The sequence below is a fragment of the Giraffa tippelskirchi genome, chromosome 2 (genome assembly GCF_054371585.1).
Source record: "Giraffa tippelskirchi isolate mGirTip1 chromosome 2, T2T-mGirTip1v1.2.pri, whole genome shotgun sequence".
In the NCBI taxonomy this organism is placed as follows: domain Eukaryota; kingdom Metazoa; phylum Chordata; class Mammalia; order Artiodactyla; family Giraffidae; genus Giraffa; species Giraffa tippelskirchi.
The window spans coordinates 53,268,222-53,291,013 of NC_137276.1; the positions used below are offsets into that span (position 1 = coordinate 53,268,222).

The following is a 22,792-nucleotide window of genomic DNA, read 5'->3' on the forward strand; positions in this document are numbered from 1 at the left end:
ATCCTGCAATACCAATCCTGGGCATATATCCAGAAAAGACCAAGACTAATTTAAAAAGATCCCTGCATCCCAATGTTCATAGCAGCACTATTTACAATAGGCAAGACATGGAAGCAACCTAAGTGTCCATTAACAGATGAATGGATAAAGCAGATACAGTGTATACATAATGGAATATTACTCAGCCATAAAACAGATGAAATAATGCCATTTGCAGCAAAATGGATGGACCCAGAGATTATCATATTAAATGAAGTCAGACAAAGACAAATATATGATATCAATTACATGTGGAATCTAAAAAATAGACTTGTTTTCTTTATGTAGTAGTCTAATTACAATGTGTAAGCTTCCACTCATCAGTCAGATCCCAGGTTCTTCAAAGGATTAAAAATATATCTTTCCTTTTATCTTATGCAGTTCTAGGCACACACTGGATATGTAAGAATTTCTGGGTAAATTGAAATAAACAGAGTCTTTATAAATACATTCAACCCTTTTTAGTTTGTTTGTTGTTGTTTTTTGCTTTTTGTTTTGTGTTGGTTTTGTTTTGTTTGGGTGTTTTTTTGCTTTAATAGGAAGAAAACGTTTACATTTTTTACTTCCTTGATCCACTGAAGATTCTGCACCCCCCATCTTTTAAAGTTGAGTGTAGTATGTGTGATGTGAAGAAGTTAATCAAAATCTTCTCTTTAACAAGCCTCCTGCCATAAAGGTATACCTAGAAATTTGTGTTCCTCTCCTGTCTCAAGGTGCTCATACAGGTCAGATGTTTTGCAAATTATTTGGGCCGGCAGGAGATAATGCTCATTTGTTGTGATTCCTCTGGGGTGAAAAATAGCTCTTGGATATTCAGGGTTCCACTCAACACTTGTCAAATTACAGCATAGGTTTGCTGTTAATAAATTCCAAGTGTCAGGTAGAAGTCATAGCTCCTGATCAGTGCCAAGGTATCCCATGTCTCTGGACAGAAGATGACAATTCAGACTTTTTCTGGAAATATTAAGATGCTAAGATTACCTTTAAAGACTGTTTGGGTTCTTCCATTTAAAAACGTAGCTTGACATTTGTTTGTTATTTTGTATTAGTGGTTTGAGAGGTTAAGATAATACAATTATCATATACAGGCTGTGATTATTATATTTTGTTCAGATTAAATGAACTTTCAAAAATTCTTCCCTCTGCTTAGAGGGGATGTCTCACTTGAAGAAGCCAACATACAAACAGTTGGAGGAGGTCCCAGATGATGAGATAAGCTCCAAAGAAATAACACTGAATATCTTATTTAATAATCAAATAATTACTAATAAAAAAGCTGACATATGCAAGTAACTCTGCATTTCATCACTAAAGATCATTCCTTGGAGAACTGTCATTCCTTGCAGAGGAGAAATTGTGCTCACATCACTGTAAAGTCCATAGATGACCTGAAGGCATATACCAGGAAAAGACTAACATTTTACCAAGGAAGAATTGTCTTTGTCTGAAAATGGAACCAGGCATACTCTCTGGGTGGACAAGGAGGTTGATGTTAGTCACTGAGTCAATACCAAATGGCTCAAGTTGAGCAAGGGTCTTTGCATTCATAATTTCTACAGTGTTGTGCATCCATGTTGTTCATTTCTTTAAAACATATTTATTGACTGTCCACTCTGGGCCAAGCATTGTGTGAATTGATAGGAGAAAACTATCATGTGCAAAACACACATGGTTTCTGTCCTAGAAAAATTTTGCAACACACAGACATAAATTCTTTATCCATTATATGCAAAACATCCTTGCAAATTAAGAAAAAATTACCAATACCACTTCAATAAGAAAAGCGAGTCAAAAATTTTAATCAAAATTATGTAAAACGATATACCAATTATTAATAAATTATGAAAAAGGTACACTTTATAAATAAATAAAAACAAAGTATTTAGATATTGATTATCACATAGGTATGTAAAAACCAAGAAAGAAATAGAATGCCCAGGTCCACCCACGTCTCAACAAATGACCCAATTTCATTCTTTTAATGGCTGAGAAATATTCCACTTTGTATATGTACTATATCTTCTTTATCTATTCATCTGTCAATTGACATTTAGGTTGCTTCCATATCCTGGTTATTGTAAATAATGCTACAATGAACTTTGCGGTGCATATGTCCTTTTGAATTATGGTTTTTGCTCAGGATATATGTACAGTAGCTGTACTGCTGGGTCATATGGTAGTTCTATTGTTAGTTTTTTTAAGGAACCTCCATACTGTAGTCCATAGTGGCTATATCACTTTACATTCCCACCAAGAGTGCAAGAGGGCCCCTTTTCTCCACACTCTCTTCAGCATTTATTGTTTGTAGATTTGGGAAGAAGTAAGTCAGAAAGAGAAAAACAAATATAGCATATTAACGCATATGTGTGGAATCTAGAAAAATGGTACAGATAAATCTATTTGCAAAGCAGAAACAGAGACACAGACATAGAGAGCAAACATATGGACACCAAGTGGGGAAGGGACAGTGGGATGAATTGGGAGGTTGGGATTGATATGTATACCTGCTGTGCATGGAGTATATAACTAGCAAGAGCCTGCTGTATAGCGCAGGGAACTCTACTGGATGTTCTGTGGTGACTTAGATGGGAGGGAAATCTGGAAGGGCGGGGATGTGAATATACGTATGACCTATATATAGGTATGACCTGTATAAGGTATGACCGATTCATTTTGCTGTACAGAAGAAACTAGCACAACCTTGTGAAATAACTATACTCTAATTTAAAAAAAGAAAAGACAAAAACATAATGCCTACTTTTGTAAGTATAAAGATGGTCTTTCACTTACTGGTTGATGAGAACTTATATTGTAACAAAATTTCCAGGTAGTAATTTTGCAGTATCTACCAAAATGAAACCTAGGTTCACTCCCTGGGTTGGAAAGATCCCCTGGAGAAGGAAATGGCAACCCACTCCAGTATTCTTGCTTGGAAAATTCCAAGGGCAGAAGAACCTGGTGGGCTACAGTCCATAGGGTCTCAAAGTGTCATACATGACCGAGCAGCTAACACTTTCGCTTTCACCAAAATGAAAAGTAGTTTCACCCATGCCCTGATAATTCAACTTTAAGAATTTATCTTAAGAAATAACAGCACAAGCTACATTCTATTGTAGCATTTTTGTAACAACAGCAACAACAAAAAATAAGTCTAAATGTCCATTAACAAAGGAGGAGTGTAATGAATCAAAGGATAATCACACAATGGAATACTGAGATCAGTATTAAGGGAAAGCATGAAAATTATGCTCTATAAAAACAGACCAGAATGACCAGAAGAGAATTCCTGAACAGCCAGGTCTTTACCTTGGTATTCCTGATAACTTTAATGCACAACCCTCTGGTTTGGCTGCACCCCTCAAAGCCATGCTTTGAGACTCCTGGTAAAGCTTCTCCATGGCTCCTGGTGAACACTTCTCACCACCCATTCTTCTCCCCATCAACACTGCCTCCCACACAATGAAGTGATCACATTACCTGTTCCTGGAGAACATCTTACACTCTCATGCACTGTCTTCTACCCCATGTCGATCCCTACTGTACCATTAAGGAAGTGAGGACCAGCTTTGAGTGTCTGGTGAATGGTTATCACAGGAAGGGGTGGCCCAAGATTCAGTGTAGTTTTTTATTTTTTTATATCTTAAATACTAAGATCTTTAATATACTTTTAAATTGACAATTTTTAGTCTTACCATTTGTATGCTTCTTGCTCAAACTCTTGTCAAGAGAGAAGAAGAATGAAGGTATAAATATCTGGGTCATGAACTAAGGGTTGATTTCAGCCTATCTCTTGTGGCTTCAGCGGGGTGGTCCAAACCCAAGCACCTGAGGAAGTGCTGCAAACTCAAATTCGGTTCTGGCATTAGATTCTCTTTGGGCATCAGATATGGTGGGTAAAGCACAATCAGGGAGCGTGGAAATATTCATTGAAGCAGATGGAACTGGAGAGACCCTGATGATCCTCTCTGTCTTCATTAATTCAACACACCCAGCTCTGGTCAGGATTTCCTCTGAGGGTACAGAAGTGAGCACAATAAACATGATGCCTGTTGTCACAGAGCTTGCTGTCTTATAAGGGCGATGCATAATTCTGCTTTGAAATGGGATGCTGGAGAAAGTCAGAGCATATAGGAGCAGGATATACACACACATATATCATACACAAAGGCACAAACTTTCTTTTTACTTCTGATCACTCATTTTGAAACATCTTGTATTTTTTTTCCCCTAGAAAATCGCTCTCTGTAACCATGGAAATGGCTGTTGTTTTCAGTCCAAGGGGAAATAGGATTGTGTGTTTAAGGAGATACTGAATAAGCTTTGATTGCTGCTTGAGTGGAACTTTCAATTTCAACTCTTCACCACTCAAAGCTCCCACAGTCAACTAAAGTGGCCACAGGAATCATAGGCTACAGACCCTACCCCTCAATTCCTTTCGTCCAGCTGCAAGCTGGCTTCACCCCTGCTGCACCCTTGGAGTTAACAGCATCAGTGAAGGTAACCAATCTCCCCCATCCCCACTCCTGAAAGACCACATGCAGCACAGGTGGGAGGTGGCAGCAGCCACTCTGAGTCACAGCCCCTCATCCCTGCTCAGGAGTCTAGAGCCAACTGACTCCTGAGCAGAGAACTGGGGGAGCCTCCCAGGCTGCAGAAGCATCTGACTCTTTTCCCTGGATGCTCCCTGGGAGTCAGATGCTGGGCTTGGCAAGATAGCTATGGAGCCACCAAAATGATTGCTTGGGAAGACCTGACTGGACAAGAGTTGAGACCACTTGACCTGAAGTTAACCTTGTGTTTTTATCTTTTTTGCACTATGTACTTTCTGATAAATCTAATAAATCTTCTCTTGTTTAGGTGACAGGCAGTTGGGATGGTTATTTTTGCTTTTGGCAAATCCTCAAAGGGGAAAAGCAACCCACACATCCAGAAGGGAGGAGAAATAGGGCAACATAGGAGCAAAGTTGAATTCCTTAGCAGTGGACAGAGCTTGGGAGGAAGGTCCGTGTTTTTGACCAGAAGTCTCTTGCTGGGCCCCAGAAGACAAGAGCACCCAGAGAGGGGCATGGGGGTTCCATGTGGTTTTTGGCCCAAGGAAAGAGTTGTGGACACATGCAAATACAAGCACCACGAGCAAGCACATTGGTAAGGATAACCCTGCATCCCAGTGCTACTTCCATTTCCTTTTGAGATTTTTATGTTCCCTCACCAGCTTCCCAGCCTTTCTTTGCTTTATTGATCTTGGTAAAGGTAGAGAGGGGCTTCCCAGGTGGCACTAGTGGTAATGAACCTGCCTGCCAATGCAGGAGACATAAGAGACATGGGTTCAATCCCTGGGTTGCAAAGATCCCCTGGAGGAGGGCATGGAAACCCACTCCAGTATGCTTGCCTAGAGAATCCCAAGCACTGAGGAGCCTGGCAGATTACAGTCTATGGGGTCACACAGAGTTGGACACAACTGAAGCAACATAGCAAGCAAAGGAAGAAAAGAAAATGGAAAGACCACCAGAAAAACTAAATTAATCTACATTAAAAAGGACAGAAAGCTATGCACGATAGGAAAATAAACAGACAATAGAGCCAAAGACAGAAGAAGGGGAAAGAGGAAAGAGTCAGCCTCGGTAGTGTTAACACAGGGTTTCTGAGAGTTAGTAGCTGTGAAAGGAGAGATCAAGGGGCAGCTTCAGCATCTTATAAATGAAAAGGTAAGAAAGAGACCAAGGAAAGGAATTGCAGAGTTTTAGATCTGGGTTAGCTAATAATCCCTATTTAGTGCTTCTTAAAGCGTCTTCAATAAAGGGCTCTTTGGAAGTCATTCTAGTTTTACTTCTGAAAGCAACTTGCTGTATTTGGGCCAGTTTTATGTGGATTACATGTGATTAAGCAAATGTGGCTCAGTGGATTTTCAAGTGCCTGACACCCAGCCATTCCAAACGGCCTCCACACTCCACAGGCTGGAGTCTGAGCAAGCTGAAAGCCTGTGATTCCGAGCCTACAGCAGTCTGGGTGTGCTCAGTCTGGACATTGAGAATCCTCAGTAACTGTGGCTAAGAGAGTTCAGAAAGGTGGAGATCATGTGCTGTTGTTGTTGTTTTTTTTTTCTCCCAAGACAGCCTATCTGTGTAGCAGCTTTTCTCTGCCACCCTTGGCTCCATGGGTGGCTTTGCTCAGTTCCTCCAGCCACTCTGGACATTGTTGGTCATTCCCTCTTCCTTGGAACAACCTCTACATGCTTCCATAACACCTCTCTTGGTTTCACTCAGCCTTGCTGGGAGCCCCTTCCCAGCCTCCTTCACTAGTTTCCCCTCCAAATTCTGAGCTCAGGCCATTTCTCTGCCCACATCACTCCCTGAGTCATCTCATCTGGCTTCATGGCCTTAAAAGCAAACAAATGATGACTCAAGATTGAAATATCCAGGCTGAACATCTCTCTCTGATCTCCAAAACCACATTTACAACTGCCCACATGACATCTCCATCAGGTGCCCAATAGGAATCTCAAACATCACAAGGCCAAGGTTGAAATTTCTCCTTGCCCCCTTCCCTTTATCCCCAAACCTCTCCCCATACAGCTCAATGTCTTGATAAATACAGCTCATCTGTTTTAACCTCTCAAGACAAAATACCCAAGTCATCCTCAAATTCTCTTTTTCTCCTATTCCCCTAATCCAATCCATCAACAAACCCATTATTCATTTTCAGAATATATTCAAAGTCTGACCACTTTCACACCCCCTCACTACCACCACCATCCTGCTTCAGATCACCACCAACTCTAGCTTGAATTCCCACAAAAGCCCCCACCTCATCCTGCGTCTGCCTCTGCCAGTCAGCAGCCAGGGTAACCTTTCAAAATGCAGAAGGATAATGTCATGCCTCCACTTAAAGCCAGCCACCAACTTCCTGGTCCTAAATAAAACACCACACATGCACAAATACACACCTAGGTACTTTCTTTCCCTCTTACTTGCTGTATTATTTTCCATAGCACCAATCATGAATATATTATATATTTAAATATCTGTTTTGTCTCCCCTCCTAGAATCTAAGCTCTTTAAGAGTAAGAATTTGTCCTGCTTTGTTGTATCTCTGATGCCTAGAATTTTCTGACATACGGTACTTACTAAATTAACATTAAATTAATAAATAGATTATTTTTCTAAACTTCATGCTTCCTTTTCCCAAGGTAGGATATACCTTGCAAGAAACAAAGTGAGAAATAGTGTATCATCCTTCCCAAGTAGATGCTATTCTCACACAGGAGTATTGTATTTCTCTTTCCCAGTGATTCTTACTTGGTTTGATGATTTGCTTTGACTAAGAAAACAGAAGTATAGGGCCTCCCTGGTGGCTCAGTGGTAAGAGTCTGCGTGCTAATGCAGAAGACATGGGTTCAATTCCTAGTCTGGAAAGATCCCACGTGCCACGGGGCATGTGGTCTGTGAGCCACAACTGCTGAAGCCTGCATGCCTCAAGCCCATGCTCCACAACAAGAGAAGCCACTGCAGTAAGAAGCCCAAACACCAAAATGAAGAGGTAGCCCCTACTCATCACAACTAGAGAAAGCCTGCACACAGCAAGAAAGGCCCAGTGCAGCCAAATAAATAAAATCATTCATAAAAAAAGAAAATAGCAGTATAAATGGATACCACTCATAAACTGAAGTTTTAGGAGCCACAGTGTAGTTCCCCATCACTCTCATCCCAGATCGAGGCTAACCCTTCATCTTTGGTCTTAGGATGAAGATATGGGACACAACCACACTCCATCTGTTATAAAGACATGGGATATGAGAAATAAAGGCTCTGTGTTATATACATCACTGCAATCTGGGGCCAAGGGCTATGCAGCATAAGGTAGACTACATTTGACTGATAAAGGTATGGGAGGGGGACGTTCACTGGCTCATGGGTATTTGTGTGACACCCTGTGTCCCTGCCTTGGTGAGTGTGTGCTCACTGGAATGAGTGTGCTCATTCTGCTTAGGACTTTTTCAGGGATGACCCTCCATCTCTCCAGTCTGAACGGGACAAGTAGGGGGGCCACTCTAGCACATCACCCATCCCATACAGGTATATACCCATCCCAGGTATAATGTGGCTGTTTCACTTTTCCATGATGTGAGTAAGGGTTGGTGATATTAACACACTGCATTGGCTACAATTTCCAAACCTGCTGGTAGACCTTACTCGTTCTGAGAAAGACTGAGGAAAGAAAAGAGCCAGCCGGCCAGCTCTGTGTGCTCACACTGGGCCCAGGTGCTCTGTAGGGGGCTCAGAGTAGGCTGAGCAATGCTTCCAACCTCTGAGATGAACCAGGGAAGAATGTTGATAACCAGAGTTTATGCCAGGTGGTGATGCTGGCCATGGGTCTCATCTGTGTCGGCTATTTCATGACTAAAGGGTCCATCCTCCAAACATTGAACTGGGTACAGCTTCTCCCAGATGACAGTCTAAATCATGAGCTGTGTGTATGAGTGTGTGGCTGTTTTTCAGGCCTCTTTATAAATCAGACTTTGAGAAATTTAGACCCAATATTTCCATAGATCCATTCACGGCCCTTGCAATTTCAAGGGTCACCATCCTAGGACAATGTCTGCCCATCTCCCTCAGCATCTTTTGGACCTCAGAGAACTGAGCAGCAGGGCAGGGCTGGACTGCTACTGCTGCATCTCACACTCTCTCCTGGCCATTCCCTGAGGTCTGGCTTGCCTCAGACAGATGTTAGGAAAATGTTTTGCATCTGATTCCCCACAGAACAATGCTTCTTCTCCTTTCCAACAAAGGAATTTTCCATCATATGAAACAAAGTACCTCTTGTGAATTAATGAGACAAAGAAGAAGGACTTGATCTTCCTGTGAAGGCTCTGGGAGGGGGAAGCTGACCATGAAATATTTAGAGGCATTTTTTTCCAAAGTAGCCAGCCGCAGTAAATGGGTAAAAATCAAGAGCTGTTTTCCAGAGCCTACAGAGAATGAAACCTGCAGCTGGGGCCCAAGAGTGATGTCTCACCTTGGCCTCCGTGCCTCTGCTCCAGCAATGGAGTGTCTGCTTGGTCCTCTCCAGTCTGTTAAAGCTTCCCTCTTTAAAGTTGGATCCTGTCAGTTGCAACTATAGCCCTGGCCAATGGACATGGGGACTTGATCAGATTAGGCCAGCAATACAGAGAACAGACTGTGCTCATCATTCATTGTGTGTGTACTCAGTTGCTAAGTTGTGTCTGGCTCTTTTGCAACCCCATGGACTGTAGCCCATCAGGTTCCTCTGTCCATGGGCTTTCCCAGGCAAGAATACTGGAGTGGGTTGCCCTTTTCTTCTCCAGGGGATCTTCCTGACCCCAAGGATAGAACCCATGTCATCCAAGTCTCCTGCATTGGCAGGTGGATTCTTTACCACTGAGCCACCTGGGAAGCCCTCGCTGTTAGTCAATCCTGAAGCAAAGATCCTGTGCAGGCTCAGATCTTGCAAGATGGGTTTGCCCCTGAAGCCTCAGGGATAAAACACCATCCTCACATACAGCTATGTCCTGGGATGAGAATCTGTCACATTATTCTGGTAGCTAAGGAGCTTACAGCCAGGTCATCTAGTCACAATCTCATTTGCTGTGCATAAAACTCACTTTGTTGCTATTCTTACCAGCAGACCTAGAGTCCCACAGAGAATTAGATTGGATTAGAGTGAGCAAGAGAACCACCATATATAATCATTATCTTTGCAAAGCTCCAGGTTACAAATAATAGCCTCCAGGACAGGTGCAGCACTGCAGATGTGTTAGGTTCTGTCCACACAATGTTTTCAACCAAGTTACACAATAATTTTTTTAAATGGGATATGCCATTTAAATTCTAGACACATTTAAATTCTGGTTATTCATTTAAAAATTTTTTTATTTTATATCAGAGTACAACAGATTATAGTTTCAGGTAGAAAGCAAAGGGACTCAGCCATATATACACATGTATCCATTCTCTCCCAAACTCTCCTCCCATCCAGGCTACCACATAACACTGAACAGAGTTCCCCATGCTATATCATAGGTCCTTGTTGCCTGTTCACTCTAAATACAGCAGTATGTACATGTCAATCCCAAACTCCCTAACTATCCCTCCCCACCAATCCTTGCCCCCTGGCAACCATAAGTTCATCTTATAAGTCTGTGGGTCTGTTTTTGTTTTGTAAATAACTTCATTTGTATCATTTATTTTAAGATTCTGAATATAACGGATGTCATACAATATTTCTTTCTCTATCTGACTTACTTCACATGGTATGACAATCTCTAGGTCTATCTATGTTGCTGCAAATGGCATTATTTCATTCTTTGTAATGGCTCAGTAATATTCCATTATACTTATGCACCACATCTTTATCTATTCTTCTGTCGATGGATATTTAGGTTGCTTCCACGTCTTGGCTATTATAAACAGTGCTGCAATGAACATTTGAGTACATGTACCCTTTTGGACCATATACATGGTTATTCTTAAACCTTGAAATATCTGGTAATACGGGCTTCAGAATTTAACATGTCAATGATATGACAGAAATGAACAGCTAATTGCTGGACTTGAAACTAACATATGTTCTCCCATTTACTGGAGTCCCTACCACTTCTTATTGTATTATTCACAACATATCTCTTGTGGTCATTTGACTCTGTGACCTTAAGAATCATGGTTTAGTGACACAACTGCTAGGACACTTGGATACTCTAATATTTGAGTTTTCTCTCAGGTGGAATGAAAAGCATGTTGGGCTCTGGTTGGGATATGGTCTCTGTCCCCCCCTTCTGTATAGTGCCTTCATTGCCCCAGGAACTAGGCACTGCTTATCAGATTCCCTTTTTATTATTCCAATGAAGATTTTGATCTCTTCCCTGTGGCTGTTACAATTACAGAGGTCTTCTCTGGACTTCAGTCTCATCCTCTTGCTTTGAGTGGTGGCCAGTTTGGAAGGCATTTTGAGGAGGAAATGCAGCTTGGTTGATGGTTTCGCTGTTTTCCAGTACAGCACCATGTTCAGCCTGTTCACAGGCTTGCTGCCTCCTCCTGAGCAGGAAAGCTCCTGCCAGTGGATAGGGGTTTCATAGTGATGTGTCAATATCATTCCAGAGTGTCCTCTAGATATACAGAGCAGTAGGCAAAAGGTATAGATTAAAACAGCCCATCAGATACTTACATCTCCCTGAACATACCCTGAATTGTCACTTGTGTCCCCTACTACTACAGGAAAAAAAGATGTCATCTCTCTCTCGTCCTTAAAACACGACGTAAGCAAAAGTGGGCACTGGGCAGTAATGATTCATCTACTCTGTTCTACTTCTGTGTTCACTGCCATGCTCTCTGGACTAGAAGTCTTCACCTGAACTCTCATCCAGGCAGTGGCAGCCTTGGTCTTGCCAGCTACTAAAACTCAGAAGTGGGTTTCATATCTGATGTCAAATAAATTGATGCAGACAGTTCTCTCTGGACTCAGGAGTCTGCCCAATACAGAGATCTGCTCCTGCATTAAACAAGTGATCTGCCCTATAGGTCATGCTTTTCATAGAACCCCAGTATCACTGAGCTTGGGTTAGAAGGTGGATGTTCTCTAATTGCCAGCTTCCTATCTGTTTCTTCCTCTCAGTGTCTACCCTCTGAGCTCAGCTCACTACCTTCTGTTTTGAAGAGATTCCGTCAAGTCAGCTGGTTGGGGTAGTTCTGGTTATAGCACAGCCATGCATCAAAACTCAAGTTGGTTGGTTACCAAGAATTTCTTTCCTGTTGCTTGCTCCTAGAGCATTCAGATGAATATAGAAGAAGCAAAGGGAAATAGATTATAGCCCATTATTGGCTCTCTAGAAAAGAGCCCTGGTATATTTCATTATTAATTTAGCCTTCAGGAAAGTGCTGAGGATCAAATACTTATCTTGTCCACAAATGACTATTTAGATGTAAATCAGCTCACATCCCTCTTTTCTCAAGGAGCCTGCAACAGCTACCTGCTACACTTAGAATAAAAGCAATGTTTTGCCCACGGCCCACATGGCTGGCATGTCCTGGTCCTGACCTATCTCCTCCAGCCCACCATCACCCACGTTTCTCCTTGTGCATCATGATCCAGGATAATCAGCTTCTTACAGTTCTTGAAAGGCCATGCACAATTTTCCTCTTCTGCACTTCCATCCATATAGACCTTATATCTCTGCCCAGCTCACTCTTCTCATGGATTCTCATAGCACTCAGCTCTCAGCTTCACAGCAAGGCATTTTCTGCTGATCCTTTAAGAGCTGGTCATTCTAATTCCCATCTTTGCACTGTACAATTTTTTCTCATAGTACTTATCAAAACTGGTGACTTCAAAGTAATTTTTTAATTGTGTATTGTATGCTTGCCCAACTAGACTGATTCCTGAGGCTAGAGATCATGTCTTCTTTACATATTGATACATCCTCATTGCTTGGCACACAGTAGAATTTCAGTACCCCTTTTTGGATATACAAACAAATTCTAGATTTGCAAAAATGAGTAAAATACTTAGTAGCATTCAGTCAAATCCCATTTTCTGAAATGTAATTTCATAGTTACCATAAATTTGTAACTATAAGTATGGAATCCTAGAATGCTATCTCTGGTTCCCTGTCACCTCAGGCTTGAAATGACTTTATCCACTGAGTTTTGGGTAGATCCATGTGGCATGTGATGTTCATCTGCACAAAAGTGATCCCTGTAAAAGAGCCTCTGTCTCTAAGCTGGAGTAGAAGTCCATGTGTATCCCTATCCCATTCAAACTGTCTTAAGACTGTCCACCTTTGAGTCCAGGGATTGACTGCCCATGTTTAGATCTCAGCATGATTACAAACAGAATTCTCTATAACTTCTATTTTGCCATGGGCTTTGTTTTTCTTATATTGAGGCTTCCTCTGTGAGTTGAAGGAAATAAAAACAGCACTTTAGAGAAGATCAAGAAGAACAAAAGTATTAACAGCAAATATCTTCTTCTGAACGTCACTGGGATCCTAAAAAGCACTGAAGAGTAGGATGAAGACCAGAGCTTCAGTATTTGACACATCTTTTTTTTTTTTTTTTTTTAATTATGACACAGAGAACACTAGCTATGAAAACCTTACTTAGAATCTACCCTTTAACAATTAGCATATGACTTATCTGTCAAGGGAGAATAATACTCTTGATATCTCAGAATTGTTTTGAAGATTAAATGTGACAACAGGACACCCCAAATTGTGTCTTGATCAAAAACACATTAATTTCACTCTTTTGCTGATCTTCAGAGGTCATGCTTCATCTCCAGTCGTAGAAAGAATCAAGGCCCCTTTGGGAAATCTCCTGTGAGATAACCCAAAAGAGGAGGGTCTCTAAAGCATTACAGAAAGCACATCCGTCCCAGTGGAAAAAAACTCAGTCTCAGAAAATTATAAAATACTGTTTAGTAGGACAGCCTCTGAAAAGAACACACAAATGAAACTCTACCACTCCATGATTGGGCAACTTTGTTACAAGCCTCTTCTTCCTCTCTCTACTCAAACTGATGTCACCCATCATTTGAGGAAGGATCTACCCGGTTTTGTCATTAATTTTCAGAGTATCCACAAAGACATAGTCATTACTGTAGTTTGTAGGTACCAAATTTAATCAATGTTTTCTATGAATCTACTTTCTATGAATGCCATATAAAATGGGAATTTTTTCCTTCTTTGTCTCATTTCTTGAAGTCCTCTTGGTCAGATCCTCAAGGGGGACCAGAAGTGGGAGACAAAGGAAACTTCTTGTCCAGTTGGTGTCTGTGTATTTTTTGAGAGAGAAAACACTCATATGGACACCTAAGTCATCCTCCTGGCCTCAACTTCAGCTTCCACTTGACCTCTGTGTAGGTTTACTGGAATCTCAGCTGCCTTTTCCAGTTATACATTCAGCAGTGACTTTTTGGGCACTTCTTGGTCTACCTGAAGATTCTAATATTGCATTATCTTTGAGACAAATTATATTTCCCCAAATGGATTAGAACACTTTCATCCCACATCCCCATCACCGACCTTGCTCTTCAGCATCAACAGGTAGAGTCTTTCTCCAATCCCTCTTGAATCTGGGCAGGAATGTGATTCCTATGGAATCAACAGAATGTGGACAAGTGATGCTGTGTGACTTGTAAGGCTGAGTCACAGAAGGTGAGGTAATCTCCATTCTTATGATCCAGGACACTGACTTTTGGACCCCTGAGTCATTGTGCAAAATGTCCAACTACGCTGAGACCAACATGATAGAAAGGTCATGTATGGACATAAACCAGTTCAACAACCCAGATGAATTCCCAGCAGAAAACCAACAATCACTATCAGTTTTGTGAATTAATTGTTCTGCATATCCAGCCTGTCAAGCTTTCACAGTCTTGCAGCTCCAGCCAGTATCTGACTGTACCTACATGACAGAACCCAAGTAATATGAGCCTCTTCCAAATTTCTTGCCCATAAGATTTTGAGCAAAACAGAGGTCGTTTTATAGGTGGCTCAGTGGTAAAGAATCTGCCTGCAATGTGGGAGACCTGAATTCAATCCTTAGGTCGGGAAGACCCCTGGAGAAGGGAATGGCAACCCATTTCAGTATTCTTACTGGGATAATCCCATGGACAGAGGAGCCTGGTGGGCTACAGTCTATGGGATTGCAAAGATTCAGACACAACTGAGCTACCAGCATTTTATTAAGTTTTAGAGGAATTTGTTAGGCAGCAGTAGTAACTAGAATAATCCTGGATGAGACATACTAAGTAGATTTCCCTTGCACATGGTTTACCTGGATTAACTCTACTTTTCAATCTTGTGCCCTAGGAGAGGGGGAGGGGGGACTTAAATAGTTAACTCATTTGAAGCTCCCATCAATTTATAGTATGCCTGGAATTAAACTTCCATGTATCAGCTGCCGTTGAAGATATGGAGCATGTGCGTCCATGACAAAAGTATGTTTGTTGTAAGGTAGACTAGACAAGCTAGTCAAAAATGTACTATCCATTTTGATGTGAAATATTTGTTTCCTTTATTGGGAAGACTATTTAATTTCCTCACTCAAAAAGGCCTTGGGCCATAGTCCTTGAAATTTGGATAAGGTGGCTTAAAGGCTCAGATATCCCTGGTCATTGCAGAGTCTCAGCAATGAGGGATTATCAGGAGCTTATTTATCGGTGTAGAATGTCACCAAAGAGAGATTTTGGGGATTCAAAAGAAGGAAGCCCAGCTTTTGGTTTCCTTAGGGCTGTGAATCAGGAGTGAAAGCTCCCATGAGCCTTTCTCACGTCTAAGTGCAGACTATATCCAGCATCTGGGAAAGATTAAAAAGGAAGAGACACAGGGAGCCAAAGATTTTGTACACTAAATGTTCATTTGTGTACTGAAATAACTATATCATCTTAACTCTAAATAACAAAGTAAAGAGACTAGAACTCTGAGGTGAAAATAAGAATTGTGTCCTACTGCTCCTATTAAAAGTTAAGCACTCAGTGAAATCAGTGAGGATATAGCTTAAGGCTTTCATGGATTACAAAGCAAATCCAAATTACATTTCTAATTAGCTCATAAAGATAGAATAATTCTATACAAATAAGCAGAGGTAGGCCAGAGTGAATGGATTTATGTTTTAAATTCAAGGCATTTGAAAAATGTTTCTTGGTGGGAAATTGAGTACCACTGAGACTTCTTAATTTTGGAGTAGTGGGACAATATTGGGGCTCCCAAGAGGTTCAGTGGTTAAGAAACTGCTTGCCAATGCAGGGGACAACATGGGACATGGGTTCGATCCCTGGTCCAGGAAGATATCACATGATGCAGGGCAACTAAGCCCTAGTACCACAACTACTAAAACTTGTGCATTCTAGGGCCCTTGTGCTGCAACTACTGAGCCTGCATACTGAAACCAGTGAAGCCTGCATGCCTAGAGAACCTACTCTGCAAAAAGAGAAGCCATCGCAATAAGAAGCCCATGTACCAAAACGAAGAGTAGCTCCTGCTCACCACAACTAGAGAAAGCTTGCAAGTAACAGTGAAGACCTAATACAGCCTATATATATATATATGTATATATATATATGAATGAAAGCAACCAGAAATCATGGATCTACTACATTTCATGAATATATTTCCTTTACATCCCATTGAAATAAGTGTAAAATCTTCTGAAGAAAACAAACAAGTAAAATTTTCTTGAATCTGAAAGGATAACTAACAAAATATCTGGCCTGACTTCTATCTAAATAGGACTCTTCAAATACTATTCATGATGCTGTTGAGAGGTTTTCAGATGCATATTCCTCTGAGAAGTTCTTGAATCACAATCATATTAAAGATACTCAGCTATCAACTAAGCAGCTGGAACTCTGCTTAAAAGATTAAAAAAAATTTTGATAAGCTGTATGTATTAACTGCAAGAATACTCTGGAAGATATAAAACAAGAATTGAAAACAGGCAGTGACAAGAAAAATTTGACTAAAAGGTATTTTTTGAATTGTTAATTATATTTCCTTTTCTCCATGTAATTCATTTTTACAAGGTCTTTGCCTTGGGTAAAGAATGTGATGAGGGAATAAAGTGGGAGTCAATTAGGCCCAAAATCTTGGCTTTGGTTTGCAACATCACTAGTCCTTAAATGATGGAGTGCTATCTTGTGTGTAAGCATCATACATGGGAGACACGTGGTGGGAGATAGTGGTCTCCTTCCAAAAGCCTCCTGGACTAAAGGGTGGGGAGGAGTTGGAGAGGGATGGGAGTGACATATGAAAACAGAGAAATTAGTGGACCTCAGAAGATATGGTTACTGCAGGGTTCAGGTCTGTTCCCCTGGAACAGCTCCCACTTCCATCATTTCTGTTTAATCATGGAAGTCCTTTGCTCTCCTCAGCTCATGACTCTGATATGAAAGGTCTTCCTTTTTCATATACAATGGCCTCTGTTTGCAATTGTATTTCTTTTTTATTTTTTGGCCAGGCTACATGGAATGTGGGGTTCCAGTTTCCCTGGACCAGGGATGGAACACACACCCCCTGTCTTGGAAGCTTGGAGTCTTAACCACTGAAACAGCCAGGGAAGTCCCACGGTTGTATTTCTTATTAACATTTTAATATATGTTAAATCTATGGCTATGTTCTCTTTTTTTATTCCAGATATAGGTAATATAATCCTCTCTTTACTCTCACGTTCATCTTTGCTAAGGAAATGTCAATTTTAACAATGTTTCACAGAAATAGAATAGCTCCAGGAGAGGTTAGTAAGGTGGGCAGGGCCAAATCATTTAGGACCTGGCAGGCCACAGCCACAAGCAGTGGGACATCATCAGAAGGTCTTAGGCAGGGAGGGACACAATTCTGGTCCATATTTTGCAAAGATGACTGGTGGGCAGGGTGAGGCATAAGGGCAAGTGTGGAAATTGGGAAGCTAGTTGGGAACTGGTTAGTTGCTCAGGCCAGAGGTGATGGAGGCTTGGATGTGGCAAAGTTGGTGAAGATGGAGAAACACAAACAGACCAAGAATGCCTTTTGGAGGTAGAACCTATGGGATCCACTCAGAACCTGTACTGAGTGTCAATGATATACCACACCTGGTTCTAGGCCCTGTGCATATTCACTCATTGGGTCATTTAACAAACGGTAGCCCTGCCTGCTCTCACACATTCGATTCCTGGGTGGGGAAGATCCCCTAGAGGGATCTTCCTCCCTAGAGGAGGAAATGGCAACCTGCTCCAGTATCTTTGCCTGGAAAATCTCATGGACAGAGGAGCCTAGTGGACTACAGTCCATGGGGTCACAAACAGCCGGATATGACTGAAGCGACAGCATGCACAGAAATAGTAATTGACTTTGCTAATTTTTAATCAAGTACTATAGATAAAATAAATTAATTATAAATAAATAAAATACTCCTTCTTTTGTGTCTCTTTTCCCTGACTTTTTGTGATACGTGCTTAGAACATCTAGTTTCAATCTTTTATAATGTATCAAGTTAAGTTGTAAGATTCCTCTAAGCATAGCTTTAGTTGTAGCCTACAAGTATTTAAATACTACATTTTCATGGTTATTTGAGTGAAAATATTTTCAAATTTACGTTGTGATTTATTCTTTGGCCCACTGTTTTTTAAATGTGCTTTACTTAATATTCAAGAATTTGGGGATTTTATTTCTAGATGCATTCCACTGTGGTCAGAAAATATACTCTGTTTGACTTCAATTTTTTGAAATTCGTGGCTTTCAGGCCATCATGTGGTCTATTTTGATAAAAATTTCATATGTAAAAGATAATACATTCTGGAGGGTTTGATTATATTTACATAATCAGACAACATTTGTTTCTATTTGTTAACACATTTTTTGTTATTATGAAAGTCTTCTATAGTTCCACTGATTTCTTATCAGTTACTGTAAGAGAGATGCTAAAATCTTCACTATGATTTTGGATTTGCCAAGATCTTTTACATACATCATTTTGCCTTATGTATGTATTTAAGCTTGAGTAATTAATCTTAAGTACAAATTCATGTTTCTATAATTTCCAGCTGAACAAAGCCTTTAATCATGATGTGTCTCTTTTCATAATTTCATTTTTTTATTTTATCATGGGACTACTGGCGATAAATTTTGTTTGTCTGTAAAGTATTTTTCCATCATTTTTGCAATATTGAACAATAGGTCAGTGAATGTTTTCTTTTAGAATTTGGTCTTGTTTTACCCTCTGCTGTTTGTGTCAGTCTTACTGCTGCTACTGTGAATTTAATGAGCCTTCTTTTCCTCTGGCTGCATTTAAGATTTTCATTTTGACTTTGGTTACAGCAGATTTCGGAGAAGGCAATGGCACCCCACTCCAGTACTCTTGTCTGGAAAATCCCATGGACAGAAGAGCCTGGTAGGCTACAGTCCATGGGGTCGCTAAGAGTCGGACACGACTGAGAGACTTCACTTTCACTTTTCCCTTTCACGCACTGGAGAAGGACATGGCAACCCACTCCAGTGTTCTTGCCTGGAGAATCCCAGGGACGGCGGAGCCTGGTGGGCTGCCGTCTATGGGGTCACACAAAGTTGGACACGACTGAAGTGACTTAGCAGCACAGTAGATTTACTATACTGTATTCAAGTGTTGATTTCAGATTTATTCTGCTATGGCTTGCAGAATCTCTTGATTTTGGTCTTCAGGTCTTTCATTAAATTTTGTGAAATTCTTAGCCTATAACTCTTCAAACATTTCTTACAGCTCCCACGCCCCTCTTTTTCTCCCTCTTTCTCTCCTGTTTAAACCTCTTAGCATGCTACTTTTTTTTTTCTTCATATATTTATCTTTGCGATTCAATCTACATATTTTCTACTGCATATTTTATTTCACTCTTTCAGTTCACGATTAGTTTTGTTGCAACAAACTTCTGTTGAGCCCATCTACTGGAATTATTTCAGTTCTAAAATTTCCATTTTATTCTTTTATAGGTTGCAGTTCTCCACTGAATTTTTTTATTTTCTTCAACATGTGAACTATAGTTTCTGTACAGTACCTCTCTGATAACTCCAAATGCTGGAGTTACATTGTATATCTGAAAGGTTGGGTTTTTTTCCCCATTATGACTGTTCCTTTTATCTTTTTTCCTTGATTTTCAGCCACATGGTCACATTTTTTCTGTCGTGCCTAGTTAGTTTTATTGTATATTTTTAAAATACAGAGGCCTTAGATGATTTATATTCTTCCAGATAGAATTGAATTTTCTTCTGACAGACTATCTTGAGAAGTCTACATTGATTTCATCAGGAATTAAGATGGCTTCAGCTTGTGTTTCAGGCTTTGTGAGGACTGGCCTCCTTCCAGTTTGCCCTAATTCTTAGGAGGAGCTGTTCAAGGGTCTCAACTAAATGTCTGTGTTGTTTCCAAGATCCTTCCTCCATGACAGGCTTTAAAATTCTCTCTCTCTCTCTCTGTGATATTACATACATCTCTCAGCTTTTTGATGTTTCAAATATCTCTTTGGTTTCTCAGCCTCTTAGGAATTGGTAAACGCCTCCAGAGAAAACTTCATGCAGAATGTCAGACTCACTTTTCTATGATACTCATTTATTTCAAATATTGGACCCTCAAGCCCACCCATTCCCAGAACTAAAGTTCAAAATGTGGGTCAAATTAATAGCAAGTGTAATTCAATCCTGGTATATATGAATCTAATGTACCAGTCTAAAGAAAGAGTGAAAGCAAGTTCATTTGTAGAAGGAATTTAGTATGAAAACTAGTTAACAAGGTTACTGGGAGAATCACAAAGCCAAATAAGGGAATGGAAAACAATTCAGTGATTAATACCAGCAAAAAGCTGCTGCTGCTCCTAGGGCCAAAGAACAATATGATGAAGCACTAACAGAGGTCAGGAGCTGAGTCTATCAGATAGACACCAGAATCAGAAGAGACACTTCCAACAAAAGTGGAAATCATGTGGGAGACACAGCCAGTGTTAAAAGAGAACAAGAAATATGATTCTCCCCTTCCCCTGCCTGTGACTCAATTGCCAATGTGTCCTCTTGGATAAACTTAACTGGTAGTTGAGAAAAAGAGACTGAGAAATGTAGTATCAGCCTTCTTTATGCAGAACAAAAGAACACACCTACATTCAAAAGGCAGATGACCACAAAGCTCCCTTTGGAGCCAAGTGCAGGGAAACTAATAGAAATATAAGACTTCCAGGTATTGTAACTTTCATGGACTGATTAAAAATATTCTTAGATTAGACATAAGATGAAGGAAGCTAAAGGAAAAAAAAAAAGGGCTTTCTGAGTCAAAGATTTTCCTAAACAAATATCAAACAACTCTGGAAGAGATCAATCATTTCAGCAGCAGCCAATTTAGTGGGTCTTGACCAAGATATTTTAAAATAGAATGGAATGGAATAGGATAGAATAAAACATCTCAACACATAGGGACTCTGAGAGAAAGTATTTGTTCAAAAAGTTTTAAAACTCAGCCATCTAGGTGAGTTATTTAAAGTTGGTTTCATTTTGCTGAAGAGGAAGTAGACAAGGATAATTTCATTTAAGAATAGCAAGTCAAGACCTTTTAAAGAACAGAGAAAGAGGAAAAAGATTAAACGCTCTTGGAAAAAAATTCTAAAGTGGCAAGTGAAATGCAAATTTTAAATATTCCCCAGCTAGTCAATAAATCCTTACAAATGGGTGGATTGTTCATCAGAATTGAAATAAGCCCTTGAACTTTGATTTTCATTAGTCTGGGTACATGCTGTTTAAAGAATCTTTAAATTTAGACCATCACCTGTGTTGTGAAACACTCGACAGTAGAAACAAATTACCTCCTCATGGACTGATCTCGTTTCCTTCATTTTTCTCAGATATTCAAAGTGAAGATAACAATGACCCCCTCACTGGGTCTTCATCAAGTGTTTTTGGCTGGTACAAGTGTCTCTAGTCAAAAGAAGGATTTAATTTCTGGGGAGGCAATTTTAGTTGTTTTGATTAGACAATTTCTGTGACAAAAGGACTAAGTATTGGATCTGAATGGAGCCAGCTGTGTTCCCTTTATTATTAGATGCTAAGGTGTTAGGAGAGGGACCCCAGGGAACTGATGACCCAGCAGGTGGGAGATGGGTGGGCATGGAGGACAGACAGCTCTCATTTCAGCCAAAATTGTGATTGTTTGTGTTACTAACAGGTGGGTTCATTTTGATATGTTACCGCTAATGAAAAATTTATCAGTTAAGATCAGTTGGGTTGCAAGAAAGGGGAAAATCAAATCATATTCCTAAAGGGAGTGTATTGACCTTCAGTTCTGAAGAGCTCGGAGGTAGGGCTAGTGTCAAACCCAGTTTGATTGGAAGAGTTGACAATCCACCAGGACCTAGTTTCCCCCACTCTGTTTACTCACTTAGATTTCCACCTCACAGCTCTCATGCTCAGACTAGTAGGAAAGCCTCCCAGTCAAAAAGTTGTTTCAGCTTTGGAACTTACATTCTCTCCTGGTCTCAGCTAGTGGAGGGGAAAAGGCAAGAGTTTCTTTGCAATGACTCCCTGCAAAATCTTTTGTATCTCCTTGACTTTGACTGAACAATATATGCTTGAATAAATCATTGTAGCCTGATAACTAGATTTAACTTCAGTCACATCTTCCACAGAATTCTCTGCAAACATGTAGATTGTGAATGGAGTAGGGAGAGTCTTTCAGAGGGAAATATATTTGAGAAAATAAGAGAAGGAATGAAAGGGGGCTAGACACCCAAGACAAAAACAAATATCCTCTTCATACAGTGGACAGGTCCACTTAGCCATGGCATCATATCTTCCTGATGTAAAATGTGTTTTTTTTTGTTTCTTGCTGGTTTTCCCTGTTCTCTATTCTTATTACATCTTGGAATGGAAAAGTGTGGATAATGTTCCTGACAGCAAACGTTTGCTCTAGGGAAGGGAAAGAAGAGCCTTGCAATATGCTACTTGCTACCATGACCTCTTTTTTTTCTAAAAGTAATTTGCTCTATTTAAGATATACAAATAGATATTAAAATAATATATTGAATATGCATGCATCTGCATCCCTAATAAGGAATAAAACATTGTCTGCAGAACTAAATACCTCTTTGGACCTCTCCCCAAATCTCTTCCTTTCCCAGAAAACTATTTTCTTGAATTTAGTGGGTTTTTTAATCCCTATACCTTTATTCATATATAACTGAAATTTTTCTGAATTACAGTGCAATATGTAGTACTGTTTTGCATGTTTTCCACAAATGTAAATATATAATTATTATATAA

General features: G+C 40.2%; 2 long non-coding RNA genes across 2 annotated transcripts in view; one reads left to right on the forward strand and one right to left on the reverse strand.

Moving 5' to 3' along the window:
• LOC145534962 (uncharacterized) overlaps positions 1 to 14,160 on the reverse strand; it is an 83,033-nt gene extending 68,873 nt beyond the window's left edge. Inside the window, exons 1-2 of the long non-coding RNA XR_014075135.1 lie at positions 14,072 to 14,160; positions 3,732 to 4,049 (exon numbers count right to left, since the gene is read on the reverse strand). This is a non-coding gene — a long non-coding RNA (uncharacterized LOC145534962). The remainder of the gene's footprint in view (positions 1 to 3,731; positions 4,050 to 14,071) is intronic.
• A 70-nt stretch (positions 14,161 to 14,230) lies between these two features.
• Positions 14,231 to 16,633, forward strand: LOC145534973 (uncharacterized). Its single transcript, XR_014075145.1, has 2 exons — positions 14,231 to 14,471; positions 15,901 to 16,633. It is a non-coding gene; the product is annotated as an uncharacterized LOC145534973 (long non-coding RNA).
• Positions 16,634 to 22,792: the final 6,159 nt, after the last annotated feature.